This window comes from Tupaia chinensis, unplaced genomic scaffold, assembly GCF_000334495.1.
Source record: "Tupaia chinensis unplaced genomic scaffold, TupChi_1.0 Scaffold000578_2, whole genome shotgun sequence".
In the NCBI taxonomy this organism is placed as follows: domain Eukaryota; kingdom Metazoa; phylum Chordata; class Mammalia; order Scandentia; family Tupaiidae; genus Tupaia; species Tupaia belangeri.
Window position 1 is genome coordinate 170,724 of NW_006160094.1, and position 20,978 is coordinate 191,701.

General features: G+C 37.0%; 1 protein-coding gene across 7 annotated transcripts in view; it reads right to left on the reverse strand.

The window, feature by feature from the left end:
• Positions 1–20,978, reverse strand: part of ZNF438 (zinc finger protein 438) — a 216,790-nt gene that overhangs the window by 86,954 nt on the left and 108,858 nt on the right. The window contains exon 1 of one of the 7 annotated variants that reach the window (XM_027775615.1): positions 503–567. The exons of the other annotated variants lie outside the window; for them this stretch is intronic. The gene's annotated coding sequence lies outside the window, so the exon portion shown is untranslated. Of the gene's footprint in view, positions 1–502; positions 568–20,978 lie in introns of those variants that run through there. 7 annotated transcript variants of the gene reach the window in all.

Below are 20,978 nucleotides of genomic sequence, written 5' to 3' on the forward strand. Positions count from 1 at the left end.
TTTATTATCTCACACATATATACAGCTTTATTTTTATCAGCACAGATAAAAATAAGCACTTTGATTTTGTAATTTTTGTCTCTAGTCCAGCTCCCTTCTCTGAACTCCAGATTGATGTACCCGGAGGACGGTATCTGTCTACCACAGACAGGGTTGAGAATGAGAAGCAGCAGGGACTTTCGAGGCAAACTACCTGGATTCTAAACCCTGTTTTTCTCACTGACTGACTTTGGGCAAGTGTCTTAACATACCTGTGTTTCCATGTCTCCAGCTTAAAAAATATATGTAGGGTCAACCCTGTGGCCTGGTAATTAAGGAAGCCAGATCATATACGACTGATCTCGCAGTTTGAATCCTGGTGTTAGCAGCTTGAAAACAAAACAAAACAAAACAAAACAAAACAAAACCATTGCATGTGTGTGTGTGTGTGTGTGTGGTGTGCATGCTCCAACTCCTGACAGAATGGAGAAATGGCGGACAAAGGATTATCATGCAACCATACCTCATTGGCGAAGTGCTTCCTGACTCTCTCTTTCCTTTTCTGTCTGTCTGTCTCTGGTGAGCATGTGATCCCTCTGGCAATAATTACAAAATAAAAACTTAAAAATACATATAATAACTAAATGCTTTTAAAATGTTGGCTATTATTTTTATTATTATTACTACCATTCAACATCTCCTCTTGTATATCACAAAGCTATTTGAAGGTCTCTACATCCAGAATGATGTGATTTCCCCAAAATGTGATCTGTTTCTGAAAGATATTTCTCTGCTGAAATCAGAAACCTAAGTAATAGCTATTCTTGACACAATTCTTCTAATATAACATAGGTTTATAATCTGTCCTTTTTTCCATAATTCTACCACTATCACTTTACACCAAGTTCCATTCTCTCCCATGTAGACTTTTAAAATAGGCTCCCAACCAGTCAATACACTTCCACTCTAGCCTACACTTCCATCAAAATGATCTTCAGATTGTGAATCTAGTCAAGTCAACTTCATGTTTAAAACCTTTTACTGAGGATAAGCACAAATCTTTATAAATATGGCCAAAAAGCCTAAATTGTCTGAGCTGTGTTTCTCTCTCCAACCTAAGTTCACACCACACACTCCATTGGTTCTCTCAGCCTGTTCTACACTGGCTTCATTCCAAATCCTCACTGCCCGCTTTGTTCTTTCTCGCCACAGGGTCTCTACATGTACTCTTTCTTGTTTAAAGTGTTCTTCCCTCTTCCTCTTCTCCTGGTTAACTCCTATTTATCCTTCAGATCTGTTTAAATGCATCCTACTTAGGGAAGGCTTCCCTGGTCTCCCTGATGAGGCCAAATACTTTTATTATTGGCTCTCATTGCTCAGTGCCTTTCTTTCAGAGCAGAGAAAGAGAAAGTTCATTTAGAAGGGGAAAAGAAGTACTTCAGTGAGCTAGAATTTAAAGAGGACAGTTAATCATTTAGTTGAAAACGCAAACACAAGCATAAGGATAAGAAGAGTTACTTAAATGACAATAGGCTTATGAAAAGAGCTGAGTGATGACAAACTATATAAACAAAAACAAAACAAAAAACTAGCAAATCTGCTGGAATAGAGCAAAGACCTGTCTTGCTCCTCCAACCTTGCAGTTTTTATTAGAATGAGTTAGGGAATAGAATGATTTTTTCTTCCATACTGGGAATACATTTTAAATATACAAGAGGTGATTCATCTGGTTTTTTTTTTTTTTATGTTAAGACACAGACAAATCCATAGTAAATGACAATAAAATGTATCTATAATTTTAATTAACAGGTTAACTTCAATGATATCTTTTTTTTTTTTTTTGGGAGAGGTTTTTGCTATAGGGCGTGTGCGCTCGCCAGACAGAGAGAGAGAGACAGAGAGACAGAAAGCGAGAAATCAACCCCCGGGGGGATGGTCATGCCGCAATCCCTTCTCCTCCATTCTCCTCTCGGGATCTTGGGCACGCACGCACACGTGCCCGGCGTGAGTTTTAAGCCACCGGCTCTGGGCCACGTGGGTGTCCAGTGACATAGCCATTACGCTAACTGCTGGTCCCCTTCAATGATATCTTAAGAACTTTTAAAATACTTTAAACTGGTATTTTTCATCTTTTCATTTTTTTAAATGTATGTGTATAAACTATAAAATCAAACTAGACTGTGATGGAATATAACTCAATAATAAAAAGGAACAAATTATTGATAAGCCAATAAACTGAATTAACCTCAAGAGATTTATACTGAATGAAAAAACCAAATCCCAGAAGTTATACTCTAAGAGGCTATTTACACCTTATTATTGAAATGAAAAGGCTATGGAAATAAAAGACCAGCTTAGGGGGTACCAGAGGTTAGGAACAAGAGTGGGAAATATGAGGGTAGCTGAGTGTGGTTGTCAAACAGCAACATGAGGAATCTTCATATTGGAAATGTTCATCCTGAGGCCTCGCCTGGTGACACAGCTGGCTGCAAACTGAACCGCAATGTTGGAAGCCACATGGCGGAGTATAGCTTTGGATTCCTGGGTAACTTTGCAAACATGTGTATGCATGTGCCCAAGATTCTGATGAGCTCAAAGGCAGGATCAGGGGGACTGTGATGTGATGATGGTCCATCAAGGGATTTCTCTCTCTTGCCCTCCCTCTAATGTACATGCACATACCCTTAATCATGAATGAAATAAACTTTTTATAATGCTCATCTTGATTGTGGGAGACGCAAGAAACTACACATGGGAAAAGAGCTGTTGATAAATACATACATGCAAATGAGTTTTTAAAAACTAGGGAAACCTGGCTAAGACCTGGATCAACATTAATATCCTGGATGTTACCAGTGGGAGGAAACTGTGTAAGATGTATGAGATGCATATTATTTCTTATAACTGCAGATAAATATACAATTATCCCAATCTTATAGTACACTTAAAAATAGCTATAAAGTGCTTTCACCACATCTTCAAAGATAGTTATTAGATTATATAGAATGACAATATAGAATTCACTTTTATAAAAGTGGTTTTCTAGAGTCGGCCCTCTAGTGCAGTAGTTAAGAGCTATGCAGCAGAGCCAGATCCCACGTGCTTGACTAGCGTTCAAGTACTGGTCCTGTTGGCTCGGAAAACATGCCAAGCACACACACGCATGTGCCCCTGATTCTGACAGGATTGGAAAAGGACTGCAAAGCCCCAAGGCCCCAGTGAGGGTCCTTTCTTTTTCTCTTTTTCTCTCTCTGCCCCGTGTTCCCCTGGCGTTAAAACAAAAAGTCTTCCTCCAGTTTCTTCACATTCCACCTTCATTGGTGACAGCCCATGAAGGGAGATTGAGGCAGAAAACAGGAGTGTTGTCTTGAGGTTGCATTTAACACAGTAAACAAGTATTAATACTTACTTACTTTAAAAGGTACTTGAAAGTTTGAGATTATAATGATATAAACAACTATTTATAACCTTAGAAATAACTGCTTCCACTGGTATTTTCAAGTGTTAATAAAGCCACATAGAATTAAATTACAAAGCTCACACACTTGTTTATGCAGCTGGTCTTTTTTAAAATCGAGGAACTTTAAACCTACAATTCTAATAGGCTTACTGGTGACACTCCAACCCTTTGAAAAATAAATGAGATATCATAAATCATTTGACAGTTCTTAAGCTTAGATTTTTATCATCACTCAGGCTCTTTAAAAATAAAAAGCAATATGAAAGGATAGGATCTTGTTCTGTGCCCTATAAAATTTAAGAAAGAAAATAAATCATACTATTAAATGTCATTGAGAACCCTAACTTCAATACTTAGGATTAAATTGGCATAATATTCGTGGTCATTCCTATGAGAATTCATGCAAGTAGAGTAGCTTTTCTTGCAAAATACTGCAGAACTCTGGCACTTCCTGTGATAAATGAAGCAATAAGGCTTTGGAATTGCAATTGTGTATATTTGAGTACTCCATATAAGCAGCCAGGCTGTCATCTTGCTGGATATCTAGCACTATGAATTTATTATCTGGCATCCAAAGGAATGTTTGAATACTTATAAAGGGTAACGGAGGCTCAGGGCAAGCCTTTTTAATTTTAAACTACAAATTAAGGACATTATAGCTAGAATTCTACCTTTATTTTCTGGTAAAATAACTTAGTGAATAATATTATAAAAAATGTTGAGATGAAGTATCTAAAAATATGATGAAAATGTTATAGAATTCAGCAAAAGAATAGTTCTGATCTAGCTGTTAGCAAGAACATCCTGAGAATTTCTATCTTTGTGAAGTTTTAAGAAAATAAATATGGAGACATTCTCCATGACCTGGTTGTGAGGTAAATTCAATGATAGGTCAATAATCAGTTCAATTCATAAAAGTGTGCCTTCAGAAGTCAGCTGGACCAGCATTCGGAGAAAGAGGTCAAAGCTGGGCCTCCCTGGTTGTCTGGCCCATCATATTTTAAAAGAATTCTACTGAAGGAGATTCATTCCACGGGCCAAAGAAATTACTTTTGTCATTCCTGATGTTTTTATTTAACCTTCATGTAAGTGAAAATCCATAATGTTCCTTCTCTTCTTGAAGCAATAATGGCACAACTTCTGAGAAATAGTCTCAGAAGATTTACACTGCAACTTTACAGATTATAATCATTTAAGATTTCTGTCATTTTTCTAATTCATTTTTAAGATATCAGAAAATCTTTTATTTTGCCTATCCTACTGTTGTTATTTAAGTATCTTCAAGGATTATTCAGTTTTAAAATGTAAGTTTCTAAAAAAATTATTACTGAACACACACCAAACAATACTTTCAACATATGTGTAAGTCATACAGAAAAACAATAAAATGCACACCTGTTTTCCCACTAGGCAGGTTAAGGAATAGAACGTGAGTCATAACTTTGAAGTCCCCTTTACATCCTTTCACATTCCAATTCCAATCTTTCTTCTCATGTCTTCTCCCTAACTACCCTGAATTTTTCTTTTTCTTTACTTTCCTTTATAGTTTCTTTCTAAGTACCCCTTTATGCTTTATAAATATCCCTAATCAGTATATTGTTTAATTTTGCCAGATTTTGGATGGAATTATATTGGATAGAATCATATTGTAAGTATTCTTATATCACTGTTTTTTGGTTTTGGAGAAGTTTTTGCTATAGGGCACCTGCACTCGCCAGACAGAGAGAGACAGAAAGTGAAAAATCACTCCCCAGAGGGGATGGCCATGCTGCAATCCCTTCTCCTCCATTCTCCTCTCGGGATCTTGGGCACGCACGCATACTCACCCTGTGTGAGTTTAAATCACCAGGTCCAGCCGGGACTTGAACCGCAGTCGACTACATGGGAGACCAGCGACATAGCCATTATGCCAACTGCTGGCCCCATCACTTGGTTTTAATGCGCAATACTATGTTCATAAGATTCTTCCATGAGGGGCCAGCAGGTGGCGTGGTGGTTAAGGGTGTTGGACTCTCACATGGCTGACTGTTCGAGTCCTGGACCTGGCGGCTTTCTTTCTCACTTTCCCTCTCTCTTCCTCTCTCTGTCCCTCTCTGGTCAAATACAGATATTATATATCTATATATAGATATAATATAATATCTATATAATATCTCTATATATCTCTATTTATCTTAACAAAAATAAAGATTAATCCATGATATGTTTGAACACAACACAATTTATATCTTCTCTTGTTGATAGTTATCTGAGTTGTTTCCAGTTTTCTGAAACATTCTTATACATGTTTCTGTATGTATACTGGCAAGAGTTTCTATACCTCAGAGTGTATTGATGGGTTGATATATACTTACCTCCGACAACTTTGTATATGGTAGACCTAATTTAAACAGTCCCTAGCAGGATAAGAGTTTAGGATGTTCCAACATTTTTGCCAATTTGGTGGACATAAATAGTATCTCCTTGTGATATTTTTCAAAGCTTTTCTTTCTGTTCAGTTAAAATTTACATAAAATGAAATGCACAAATCTTGATTGCATCATTTCATGAGATTTTATAATGCATGTATCTTGTAACCCAAACCATTACCATCACTCCAACAAAAGTTCTTTCATAAATCTTGCCAATCTCTGCCCCATCTCCAAGGAACAACCACTATTTGGATCCTTTTCCTTCATAGGAAAACTATGCTTGCTCTAGAACTCAAAAAAACAGAGAAATATTGTATGTATTCTGTTGGTATAATGAGATTCATCCACATGTTGCAAGTATCAGTTATTTGCTCCTTTATATTGCTGAGTAGTATTAGGAATATTACAGAGTCTCTCTGTTCTCTTATTGATCTCCAAGGAACAACCACTATTTGGATCCTTTTCCTTCATAGGAAAACTATGCTTGCTCTAGAACTCAAAAAAACAGAGAAATATTGTATGTATTCTGTTGGTATAATGAGATTCATCCATGTTGCAAGTATCAGTTATTTGCTCCTTTATATTGCTGAGTAGTATTAGGAATATTACAGAGTCTCTCTGTTCTCTTATTGATGGATACCTGGGCTCCTTCAGTTTGTGGCTACTGTGAATAAAGCTACAAAGTACTTATTACTATGCACTTCTCATAAGTATATTGTGTTGGTGAGTTTATATTTTTATTTCTCTTCAGTCAATACCTGGAGAACTGCTGACTCATCAGGTAAATGCATGTTTAACTTTGTAAGAAGTTCCAGACCGTTTTTGTTAAGTGGTATACCCTTTAACCCTCCCATACAATGTATAAGCATTCCAGGCCCAAAGTGGTAGTACATCCTGCTAAGACACTATGCTCCACAGGCTGGAACCACATGGGAGGCTCCAAGTATAATCCCAGTCCAACCTACAAGCTGTGCCTCATGGTGTGCACTTGTATCACAGTGACTCAGCAAGGCTCAGGCAGGAGGATGACAAGCTCAAGGTTGGCCAGGTCTACATAGCAAGACTCTGTCTGAAAAAAAAAAAAAATAAATAATAAAAAGGGAGCCCAGGTATGGTTGCAGCATGTGCCTATGGTCCCCTCTGGGAGGCTGACGCAGGAGGACTGCAACATGGTGAGACCTTGTCTTAAAATAAATAAATAAATAAATAAATTCCAATTTTTCAGGATCCTCATTTACAATCTATTTCATTTCAGCCATGCTGGTGGATTATCTCTTCATTCTAACTTGCATTTCCCAGATGACAAATGATGATGAACACATGCTTCCTGGTTATCTGAGTATCTTCTGATGTAAAGTACCTGTGTAATAACATCTATTTTCAAATAATTTGTCCCCTCTTTTTTCTCCTGATTGTTTGTGTTTTTGTTATGGAGTTGCATAAATTATTTATCTATTTAATCACATGACAAACAAGTATTGCAAATATTTTTTTCCCAGTCTGGGCTTACTGTTTTTTTTTTTCTTTAGAATTACTTACTTAATTATTATTTTTAAATTTTGCTATAGGGCACATGTACTCACCAGAGGGACAGAGAGAGTGAGAGAGGGAAAATAAGAAAGCAAGCAAGCTGCCAGGTCTGGGACTCAAACCAGAGTCCAGTGTCCTAATCATCATGCCACTCATTGGCCCTTAATGGTGCCTTTTGATGAATACAAGTTTTTCAAAATTTTTTAAGTCTAATTGTATAAATTTTTTTCTATATGGTGATTGCTTTCTAGACCTTAAGAGATCTTTATCTACCCGTAAGCCATAAAGATATTCTCCAATGTTTTCATCTAAGAATCTTCTAGTTTTAGCTTTTATACTTAGTAATATGATCCATCTTAAATTAATTTTTGTACATGAAGCAAGGTAGGAATTGAGATTGTTTTTCCATATGGATATCCAGCTGTTCCAGTACCAGTTAATGAAAAACCTTTCCCACTGGATTGCTTTGGATCTTTGTCAGAAATCAAATGACTGTAAAAGCATGGGTCTATTACAGTCTCGCTATTCAGCTATGTTTGCTTTTTGATCCTTATGGCAGCAACACATTGCCATGGCTTTGTTAGCATATACTTAGGAAAATATAGCAAAGTCAAGTCTTCCAGCTATGTCTTTAAAGATGGTTTCATATACACAGTATTTTATATTCTGTCTTGCCAGTTTTAACAACAACAACAAAAAGCTATAGGATTAAGATAGTAATTATGTTGACTCTATAGATCAATTTAGGGAGAACTGTCATCTAATTGAGCCTTCCAAACCATGAACATGCAGCATCTGTCTTCATTTCACATGTCTTTTCTTAAATTTATTCCTAAATGTTCTACTTTAATTAAAAACAGGATAAAGGCTTACTATTGATAATATAAATTTTAAAATATTCATTTCTTAGGGTTGCTCTATCATAGTATCTCTTTGGCAATATTAGATAATCAGAATTTTGAGCAATTTTGTTTAATAACATGTTGTACATTTCTATGTATGAAGAAAAGACAAGAATTTCTAAAAATGGGGCAAAGACTGTACAACTGGCAATAAAATAAAGGAATAAGGTCTAAACAACATGTGTGCTGGAAATGAGATCAGGAAATGTTTATAATCCACTTTCCCTTTAAGTATATTCTATGATGGGGCAAAATGGGTTAGATGTATTATTGCTTTGGTTTGCAGTTGCACTGATCCTTTAGGAATGAGATCGTGTTACCTAACTGCTCCAAAGCCAACTTTTTTTTGACTTCTGATCCACAGAATCATGACCAGAAGTTTTATGGGTAAGAGAAGAGTGGGAAGTACTGGCTATGAGCAGACGTAATACAAGCTCTGGATACATGCATGTATCCAGACTGTAAGGCTTCCACCTTTCCTTTGTTTTTCCTTTTATTCATTCTCTGTTTTTTCCTGGCCTCACTAATTCTATTTTGCGGACCTTTACTATGTGATTCTTCAGATTTCTGAAATTATGAGAATCTGAGAGTAAACTGATCAAATTCCTCACTGCTATCTCTATGATTCCAAAAGGTGGAGATCCCCTTCATCTTTAGGGTTTGCTTCCGTCTTGGTTTCTATTTTGATTCTCTTTTTAAAAGTCTTTGCTCCATGTTTAGCAACACAACTTTCTTCCTATATTCTTCTTAGTCAAATGTGCCTTTTTTCTGAAGCCTTGATTGCCTTGTTTTATCAAGGTTTACACCACTGAGATCTACCAGTTTTTCCTTTCAGCATTTGTGATGGATTTCTGCACTCTTGGCCACTGCTGGACCTACTTCCCCCTGCCAGGGAGCACTATTTTCCTATTCACTTAGAATTTCTTCTTCTTTTTTTCAATTCCTGTGATTTTGGTCACTTTGTTCTTCTCACTGAATTTAGGCAATTCTTTCTTTTCTTTTTTTGGGGGGGAGAGTTTTTTGCTATAGGGCGCGTACGCTCGCCAGACAGACAGAGACAGAGAGACAGAAAGCGAGAAATCACCCCCCAGGGGGGATGGTCACGCCACAATCCCTTATCCTCCATTCTCCTCTTGGGATCTTGGGCATGCACGTACATGCGCCCGGCGTGAGTTTCAAGCCACCGGGTCTGGGACGCGAACCACGGTCCACTACGTGGGGGTTCAGCGACATAGCCATTACGCTAACTGCTGGTTCCCATTATTTTATTTTAAGATCCTAAGCATATTATACCACTTCTCTTTAAAGAAATCAGCATTGAGGAAACGTTTATCCTGCTTATTTCTGTTTCTGAATTCTACAGGAACTTGATTTTTTTGTGCCTCATTAATATTAGGAGGAGACTGAATTTGGCACTTTGTTTTTATTACTCCCTCTTCCACTGTCTCTCTCACCTGCCACTCTTTCTCTTCTTCACCCTCTTCATTACTAATACCATTTAGCCAGTTTATCCTTTTCTTCTTCTGCTTTGGTCTCTTTCCACCTTACTGAAGGACAGGCATCTTCTCAGACTAACAGGCTCCAAATTCTTCCTTTTAATCATTGAGAAGAAAGAGTCCTGGGCTCCTTAAAAATTCTTTTGATTAGTTGTTTCTACATTTTTTAGAAGAAATCTTATCCATGGTGTCAAAGCAAGACCAATAAACACAGCAAATTCAGGTAGATAGTTTGTTCAAATCAAATACTTATTCACCCTTAATTAAATACACTAACACACACAGGAGATGAGCAACTTTGAGGATTTTATTTTCATTGTTGATCTTGTGCTAAAAATGACTCCAGGTCTTTCTGAATTGATTTTCTTTCTTTCATAGGCACTCTGTCCTTGAGATGTTGCTGCACCATTCTTTTTTCTTCTGAGGAAAGCAAAATTAATAAAGCTTCACCAACCTCTTTTTACTTGGCAGTGCTATCTGTTCTGTGAATGCAAGTTGGCATCCTCTGAGCAATCAACACGAAGGATGTAATTCATGGCTTGGTTAGCCAGTACTCTGGCTGCAAGATCAGTAGCAACAGCACTGCAGCTCTCCTGCAGATGAACCTATTGCACACTTCATTTTCTCATCTGCTGCCATCAACCACAGAGGGCAAGAATAGAAAGAACAGGTGGCCAGTGGAAAACTCAGTTTAGATACTGAATCACTTTACAATTGGAAAAATTAAAATACTCTCAGAATACTCTTTAAATGGCTTCTAAAAAAATATAGAACACATATTTTCACCACATCTCACAACCAAGTATTGGGTTGTCAGGAAAGTCATGATGCATTCTTACATAGAAAAACAGAAAAATTCTATCATGACTTTCCAGATGACCTAACAGTTTTGTTCCAAAGTGACAGTGGTGTTATATTTCACTTTTCTCACGAACCCAAACACATTCAGGGATTTTCAAAATCAGCATGTAAGGACTTCATAGATTTGTTTTATCGGGGGAAAAAAGGCAAAGTTAATGTTTCTTAGGAAGATTTTTGATAGCAGCTTTTATGATACCAAACAAAGTCCACAACCAAAATGCTTTATACATACATAAATTATTGGGTTGTTGGAAAAGTCATGACGTATTGTTCTATTTTTCTATGCAAACATGTGTCATGACTTTTCAAATGACTATATGTATGTGTGTGTGTGTGTGTACATATGTATATATATACACACACATACATAAAATTGCAATAATAAATTGGCATGTTAATAGTACAAATTTATGGGGTACAACGTAGTTTTTCTTTTTTTGGAGATTTTTTTTTTTTAATAGCTATAGGACGCGTGCGCTCGCCATAAAGCCAGAGGTAGACAGAGAGACAGAAAGCGAGAAATCACCCCCCAGAGGGGATGGTCACACCACAATCCTTTCTCCTCCATTCTCCTCTCGGGATCTTGGGCATGCACGTACATGCGCCCAGCGTGAGTTTAAGCCACCAGGTCTGGGACTCAAACCATGGTCGACTACATGGGAGTCCAGCGACACAGCCATTTTGCTAACTGTTGGTCCCCCAAAATGTAGTTTTTCAATACATGAATAAAACATGTAATGACTGAATCAGACCAATAAACATATCCTCATTTACCATTACTTTGTGCTATGAACATTCAAATTCCTCTCTTCAAGTTATGTTGAAACAAATATTATCACCAATTACAGTTACTCCACTGTGCTATAGTACTCTCAATCTCATTTCACTTAACTACCTGCACTTTTTTTTTTTTTTTGAGAGGTTTATGCTACAGGGCACGTGCGCTCGCCAGACAGAGAGAGACATAGAGACAGAAAGCGAGAAATCACCCCCCAGGGGGGATGGTCATGCCGCAATCCCTTCTCCTCCATTCTCCTCTCGGGATCTTGGGCATGCACGCACACACACCCGGCGTGAGTTTTAAGCCACCGGGTCCAGGACGCAAACCGCGGTCGAATATGTGGGAGTCCAGCGACATAGCCATTACGTTAACTGCTGGTTCCCACTACCTGCACTTTTGTATCTGTTAACCAAGCTTCTCCCCTCCCCTTTCTAGCTTCTGGCATCAATCATTCCACTCTACATTTCTATCAAATATTTTGCTTTCACTAATTAGTGAAACATAATGTATTTGTTTTTCAGTGCCTGGCTTATTTCACTTAGAATAATTTCCCCCATGTTTGTCCATGTTGCTGCAGATTACAGGGTTTCATCTGTGTTTACAGATAATAATATTCCACTGTGTGTGTGTGTGCGTGTGTGTGTATGTATAATTTGTCTTTAACCATACATCAGTTTATACACACTTAGGTTGATTTCGTATCTTAACTTCTGTGAATAGCATTGCAATAAACATAGTAGAAGTGAAGACTTCCCTCTGACAAATCAATTTCCTTTCCTAGGGGAAAGGAAGTAGTGGAATTACTGTATCATAAGGCAGTTTTATCTTTTTATTATTGAGGAAGCACCATGCTATTTTTCATAATGGCTACAATAACTTATATTCCTACCAACAGTACACAACAGTTATCCCTTTATCTATACCCTTGCCAGCATTTGTTATTGATAATGGTCATTCTAATGAGGGTGAGGTAATATCTAAAGGTGGGTCTGCTTCCATTTTTCTGATGATTGGCAATGTTGAATATCTTCTTTTAAAAACCATCATTTAGATCAATTGTCCTTTTTTTAAAATCATTTTTGTTGTTGTTGTTGGCGGTGGTGAGTTGAGATCCCTGTACATGTGGTTATTAACCCCTTGTCGAATACACACACATATAATATTTTATTGGCAGAATAAAATAATATTTGATGGCAGAGTATTTTCTCCCATACTGTAGGTTGTTTCTTCACTGTGTTGTTTACTTAGTTATGTAGAAGATTCTTAGTTTTGGTTTAATACTATTTTTGCTTTTGCTGCTTGTGCTTTAGGGCTAATTAAAAAAAAAATATCTAGACCTATGTTCAGGAGCATTTTTCCTAGGTTTTCTTCTAGTAGTTTTGTAGCTTCAAGTCTTATGAATAAGTCTTTAATAGATTTTGAGTTAATATTTGTATATTGTGAGCGACAGAGGACTAGTTCCTTTCTTCTGCATATGGATATCCATTTATCCACTTCTTTATTCATGATAGAGAGAATGTATGCACATGAAAGGGATGAGCAACTTCCATGGGTTCAGGTCACATTGAGATCCTTCTCTAGTCCTCAGCTTGTTGTATCTTGGGCACTCATGAGTATGCCTGGCATGTTTCAAGCTAAGTCAGGGATTTGGTAGCCATGTGAGATCCACCTTCCCTTGAGCTGTGCATAACCACTGCACCATGGAGCTAGCCCAGGATACTCAATTTTCCCAGCATCATTTATTAAAGAGACTGTGCCAATGAATATTCTAATAGCCTCTGTCAAATATCAGTTGGCTGTACAAAAACAGATTGATTTCTGGGTTCTATTCTATACCATTAGTCTATGTGTCTGTTTTTGTGCCAGTACCATGCTATTTTGATTGCTACAGCATTATGGTATATTTTGAAATGAGGAAGTATGAGGCTTCCAGCTTTATTCTTTTGGCACATGATTGCTATGGCGATGCAGGATCTTTTGCGATTCCACACAAATTTTATGATTGTTTTTTGTGTATCTTTGAGGTATGTCATTGGTATTTTTTGTTGTTGTTATTGTTGTTTTGTTTGTTCTTTTGGAGAGGCTATGGAGTGCGTGCACTCGCCAGAAAGAGAAAGAAACAGAGACAAGTAAGAAATCACACACTCCCCCCCACCCAGGGGGGATGGCCACGCTGCAATCCTTTCTCCTCCATTCTCCTCTCAGAATCTGGAGCATGCATGCACATGCACCTGGCATGATTTTAAGCCACCAGGTCCGGGCTCAAACTGCAGTCGACTACATGGGAATCCAGCAACACAGCCATTATGCCAACTGGTGGTCCCAATCTCATTGGTATTTTGATAGAGATTGCACTGAATGTGTAGAATGCTTCGGGCAGGATGGGCATTTTAACAATATTAATTCTTCCAATCCATGAACATGGCAAGTCTTTCCACTTTTTTGTATGTCTTCAATTTCTTTCACCAGCTTTTTATAGTTTTCACTGTAAAGGTCTTTTACCTCCTTGGTTAATTTTATCCTAGGTATTATTTTTTTTTTGGTAGTTTCTTGTTATTAGGATTACTTTTGTCATTTCTTTTTTAGTTTATTATTGGTGTATACGGATGCTACTCCATTGAATTCATTATAATAACAATTATTATTACTGTTGTTATCTTGGAGACAAGGTCTCACTATGTTGTTCAAGGAGGTGTCATACTTGTGATTCTCCTGCCTCAGCCTCCTGAATAGCTGAGATTATAGGCATGTGTTATCACACCCTATCTACTTTATTATGAACTACTCTTTGGAGATTGGTATCATGAAAACTTATTGCTTCATTTTCATGTTGAGGGAGTAGAACCTGTGTGCAAACTAGTTTACTTATGTGCTTGATCCTCTCAGGCTTCTTCTTTGGGCCCTTTCCATCAATAACAAGACTGCTGAAAAGTTCTGATTCTTTTCTACTTTATAAAGAACTACAAAGAACTGAGAAATAAGTTAGTTTTCTTAAAGATGGTATTATCAGAACCCATAGGGTCCACCTAGATGATCTAAAGTTTACAACAAGATTAGGAAAGCCAGAGTTTTGTTAGATCTCATTTTTGCAACTTCAAGTACATCTTTTCCTTGCTAAGTCAGATTTAAAAAAATAAAAAGAAAAACAAGTCTATCCTACAGTGTTGCCTGGATAAAGACTCGAAAGAAAAATAAAATAAACTATATTAAGTTAAAAACTATTTGACTATTGACTTACATTTGAAGGAATGTTATAACGGCTATGAAAATTCATAAGTTACTTATATTTTTCTTAAAAATCTTGTAACTATGCTACATTTTCTTGCACTATTTCTGAAGCCAACATAATTTTCCCCTTGATTAATATCTTGTGTTATTTGCCTGGCTCCCTAAAGGGATTTTCTTTTTTTAAATTATTGTTTGTTTCTCTTTTTGTTTTGGAGAGGTTTTTGTTATAGGGCGCGTGTGCTCGCCAGAAAGACAGAAAGAGATGGAAAGTAAGAAATCATCCTCCAGGGGATATGGCCATGCTGCAACCCCTTCTCCCCCATTCTCCTCTTGGGATCTTCAGCACACATATACACATGCCCGGCATGAGTTTAAGCCACCAAGTCTAGGACTTGAACTGTGACCGACTGACTACATCAGAGTCCAGTGACAAAGCCATTACGTGAACTGCTGGTCTCAAAAATTACCGTTATATTTAATTGACAAGCAATAATTGTACATAATTATATGTGATTTTTTGATAAATATATAGAATATATAATGATGAAGTCAGGATATTAGCAATCCATCTCTTCAAATATCCATCATTTCCTTATATTAGGACCACTCCAGATCTTCTCTCTAGCTATTATGAAATATACAATAAATTGCTGTCACATTTATGCACACTATAGTTACTGAACACTAGAACTTATTCCATCTAGCTGTAACTTTCTGTCAACCAATCTCTCCAGTCTCCCCTCTTTCCTTCGCACCCTTCCTGTCCTCTAGTAACCACTATTCTACTTTTTTATTTTCAATGAGGCATTTTATTTGTATATGTGTGTTACATCCCTAGAAAAAGAATCCCAGGATTTTGCCTCCTGTATGTTTCCATCTTGCTGCTTTTTTTTTTGGAGAGGTTTTCGCTATAGGGCGCGTGTGCTTGCCAGAAAGACAGAGACAGACAGAGAGACAGAAAGTGAGCAATAACCCCCCAGGGAGGATGGTCACATTGCAATCCCTTCTCCTCCATTCTCCTCTTGGGATCGTGAGCACGCATGCACAGGCGCCCAGCGTGAGTTTAAGCCACCAGGTCTGAGACTCAAACCGTGGTCGACTACATGGGAGTCCAGCGACATAGCCATTACACTAATTGCTGGTCCCCAGTCTTGCTTATTCATGGTCCATGATGCCAGGTGTGGTTGTCAGTACAATGAAACCAAACTGACACGATGGGAGCAGATTATTCTGCCATTTCTCTAGATCTTCGAGTTGCATGTCAAATGTGGGTCTGATAATCCCACACTTGTTTACCCTGCCAGTGAGGTTGACAATTTTTCCAGCTCTGTGGTCATCAATGATTTCAAATTCGCCAATGTAAACATGCTTCATCATCACAGTTAGAAACCAGACAATGATTTTGGAGCGTGACCTAATAAGAACCTGGCATTTCCCTCTCTTTTCTGCATTGTTGATGCTCTTCAGGGCATCAGCCAGGACATTCATGCGCACCAATAGGGCGGCACAGAAAGATAGTGGAAAGAGGACAGGCACTATTCTACTTTTACGAGACCATTTTTCTTAGTTTTCACATATGAGAGATTTAGCCTTCTAAGCCTGCTTTTTGTTTAAATGCAGTGTCCTCCAGACTCATTCATGTTGCTACAAATTATAGGGTTTCTTATTTTTTTTATTATTGCTGAATAGTATTCTACATTTTATTTACCTGTTTAACTGATATATTTATGTTAATTTTAAACTTGGCTATGGTGAAGAGTGCTGTGATAAACATGGGAGTGCAGATAGCTCTTTAACATACTGATTTCCTTTCCACTGGATACATACTCAGTAGAGGGATTGCTAGATCATATGGCAGTTATATTTTTAATTTGGGGGAAACCTTAATAATATTTTCCATAGTAGTTGTACTAATTGACAATCCCACAAAAAACATATATGAGTTCCCTTTGCTTTGTATCCTTGCCAGCATTTACTATTTTTTGTCTTTTTGATAATAGCCACTCTGGGGAGAGATGGTGTATGTGTTTTTGATTTGCATTCTTCTGTTAATTAGTAATATTGAGTATTTTTTCATGTACTTGTTGGATACTTGCATGTCTTTTTTTGAGAAAAGTCTGTTCAGATCATTTTCCCATTTTAAAAATTGACTCATAAATAACATGGGGGCTAAGGACACCAGCCCCACACACAGTCAAGGATCCAAGTGTAACTTTTGGCTATCCCAAAACTACTAATAGCCTCCTGCTGACTGAAGTTTTACTGATAACATAGACAAGTTGATTAACACATATTTTGTATATATGTATTACATACTATATTCTTAGTAAGCTAGAGAAATTAAAATGTTATTAAGAAAGTCAAAAGAGAAATATATTTACAGTGTGTGTATTTTCCAATATATTGAAAAAAAATCTACACATAAGTGAATACAGTTCAAACCTGTATTTTTCAAGTGTTAATATTTTATTTTCTTTCTTTTTTACTGTTGAGTTCCTTGATCATTCTAGTTATTAATCCATTGTTGAAACTGTCCAAATATTTTCTCCTGTTCTATAGGTTTTCTAGCTGCCTAGCCACTCTGTTGATTTTCTTCTTTGCTGTGCAGAATTTTTTAGTTTTATATAATCTAATCTATTTTTGTGTTTGTTACCTGTCTTTAGAGGCCTTGTTCACAAAATAATTGTCTAGGCCAATGTTTTGAAGTATTTCCTGTATGTTTTATATTTGTTTCATATTTGGAGATTTTTTTATTTAATTGCCAACTCACTTTTACTTGATTTTTTTTATCTACACTGGAAGAAAGGGGTGTGGTTTTATTCTTCTGCATGCAAATAATCAGTTTTCCCAGCACCACTTATTGAAAAGATAGTTCTTTTTTTAAATTAAAAAGAATTTTCTTAAATATTTTACTTTTTTAGGTCTCTGTAATAGTGTGCACATGCTCATCAGGAGAGACAGAAAGAGGGAAAATGAGAAGTCACACGCACACACACACGCACACACGCACACACACACGCACACACACACTGGGTGGGTGGGGGGTGATGGCCACACTGCAATCCCTTCTCCTTCATTTGCCACTCAGGATTTGAGGCAAGCATACATATGCACTCAGCATATGCATACCACCAGGTACAGGGCTTGAATAGCAGTCGGCCATGTGGGAGTTCAGTACCTTAACCACCTCCATTCTTCTCTCAATGTGTGTTCTTTGTGCCTTTGTCAAAAAACAAGTGGCTGTACATATGTGGATTTAATTCTGGGTTCTCTATTCTGTTCTGGTGGTCCGTGTGTCTCTTTTTATGCCAGTGTTAAGCTAACTGAGCTACTATAAGTCTGTAGTATGTTTTGAAATCAGGTAATGTGATATTTCCAACTTTGTTCTTTTTGCGCAAGATTGCTTTGGGAATTCAAGTTTTTTGTGGCTCCAGATGAATTTTATGATTTTTTTCTATTTCTGTAAAAACTGCCATTAGTATTTTGACAAAGTCTGTACTGAATTCACAGATTACATCAATTTCATTTATCTATGAGGTCCAGCAGCTCTATTGGTCTAGGACACATAGTGTGCGTGCCCTTTCAATATTTAGATGGACACTGTCTTTTTATTTCAGAAAAGTTTAATACTAAATACTGGTTTTATTTCATTGGTTTTGTTGGGTATGCAATCATACATACGATAGATCTACCTTGACTGTTCTCTGTACCAGTAGTCTTCAAACAGAAGTACAGTTAGAGCTATACAAAGACTTTCTAAGAGTTACGTAGGCACAGATAGTTTGAAGGCAATCACTTTTCAGGTCCTCACCTTTTATTCTTTTTAACATTGATCTCTTTGGGAGTGTATGTGCAGTTAAGATACCATGCCAGCCTCTTTCTTCGCAATCAATCTTTTTTCACTTTTAAAAGAAACACATTACCTCCTAAGAAGCAGGCATCCTCCAGGATACCAAAAAAGAAACAAACTAAAACAGTACTATCTATCACTCCTCCTTTAATCAAGGTACTAGAGTAAGGCCTGTTTTGTTTTTTCCTGTTTTTGTTTCTGTTTTTTCCTGTTTCACATACATTAAGAGATAGAGTATTTGGGCTGATATCACTATATTGTAAACGAGATGTATTATAGAATAAAGCAGTAATAAGGACATTTTACTCAGGCACCTTACCTTTCTTTTCTATACCCTTATTATTGTTTAAGAAGAACTTTTCTCTGGAACACTTGAGTGAGAAAAAAAAGCAAAATAACACTGAAGGCATCGGTATTTCATTGTATCCAGAAAATACATGGTAAAGCTTGTATCCTATTTATTTATTCATATTAGAATGCAACCATATGATAGTTATGAAGGAAGCATATATTAACTTATTTAGGTTGAAAAATAAAGGTGGACCTTATTGACAGAATGATATCTGAGTTGGAAGATGTATACAAAAATGAAGACTGGGCTTATCAAGTAAATTAAATGACAACCATTTTCCCTAAACCATGTGCTCTATATTTGTAAACTGCAAGGTTTCAATAAAAAATATATTTAAGACACATAAAAATCTTTCTCTAAAAATTATATATTGGCAAATATACATTAAAATCAATAATATATGGGACCGACAGGTAGCGTGGTGGTTAAGGCACTGGACTCCCACACATCCAACTACGGTTGGGGTTCCTGACCTAGTAGCTTGCTTTCTCACTTTCCCTTTCCCTCTCTCTATCTCACTCTGGTCAAATTAAATAATAACAGTAAAGATAAGTAAATAAATACATATTTTACAAAATCAGTAATATTTTTGACCATCTTGTCTAATACTGGGTTAAACAGAATGTCTCTAAGTAAAAGAGTAATAAGTGTAATAATGATTTGATAAATCTTAGTAAAACCTTTTATTTAGATAAACTTCCCCAAACTGAGAAAATCACAACAAACTCCTTTGCCTATCAAGTGATTTCTAGTCCTTCGCTTTCTACAAATGATGGAGTAATAGCTGTGTGATAGTTGTCAGTAGACAGATCATTTTTAAAAAAAATTATAGAGATTTTGCCTTAGGGCACATAACCCAAACTGAGAGAGAGACAGAGACAGAGAGAGAGACAGAGAGGTAAAGTGAGAAATCCACCCCCCACCGGGGGAAACAGCCACACTGCATTCCCTTCTCCATTCTCTTCCTGAGGTCTTGGGCATGCATGCATATACATTCAGAGTGATTTTCAAGCTACCAGGTCCAGCACTTGCACCACTGTTGGCCATGTGGGAGTCTAATAATGTAACTGCAATGCCATCTGTTGATACCTCATTAAAATAATTTAATTTATATGGATCACTTTATGATTTTCACAATATAACTCAAAAGGAGGAGCAAAGTTAATATGTGGTTTCTGGGGACCAGCAGTTAGTGTAATGGCTATGTTGCTGGACTCCCACGTAGTCAACCGCTGTTCGGGTCCCGGACCCGGTGGCTTAAACTCACGCTGGGCACATGTGCATGCGTGCCCAAGATCCCAAGAGGAGAATGGAGGAGATGGGATTGCAGCGTGGCCATCCCCCCTGGGGGGTGATTTCTCGCTTTCTGTCTCTCTGGCGAGCGCACACGCCCTATAGCAAAAACCTCTCCAAAAAAAGAAAAAAAAATGTGGTTTCTGGCATAATGTGAACACTGACACTTTAAAACTAGGGTGTTGGATCAGCAGATGGCATAATGGTTACGTTGCTGGACTTCCACGTAGTCAACCATGGTTTGAGTCCCAGACCCGGAGGCTTAAAACTCAAGCCAGGTGTGTGTGCATGTGTGCTCAAGATCCTAAGAAGAGAATAGAGGAGAAGGGATTGCAGTGTGGCCATACCCCTGGAGGGCGATTTCTCACTTTCTGTCTCTCTGTCTCTCTGATCAGCACATGTACTCTACAGTTTAAAAAAAAAAACTATCTATATCTATATATAGATATAGAAAGATAGATAGAGATATATATGTATCTTAAATAAATAAATAAATAAAACTAGGTTGTTACATCATTCTTTAAAATGTATACTTGACTTTATTCACTTCCCTCATTCCTACCCCTATGGCCTCACTATTTATTTTTTTTACATATTTTGTTCTTTTAAAATGCGTCTTTCCAATTTTGTTTTAATTTCTTTGATATTTTGTTTATGAGTTTTACTACTCAATTTATAATTTTATGTTTATAATTAAATTAAAATTATTAACTTAGTTTCCATACATAGATGAATCTCTTTCTGAATTCTCTATTCTTTCCGCTGATCAATTTATATATTCTTACTCCATACACTAGCTTCATTACTATGGGCAGGTAAAGCATCTGTTCTTTAG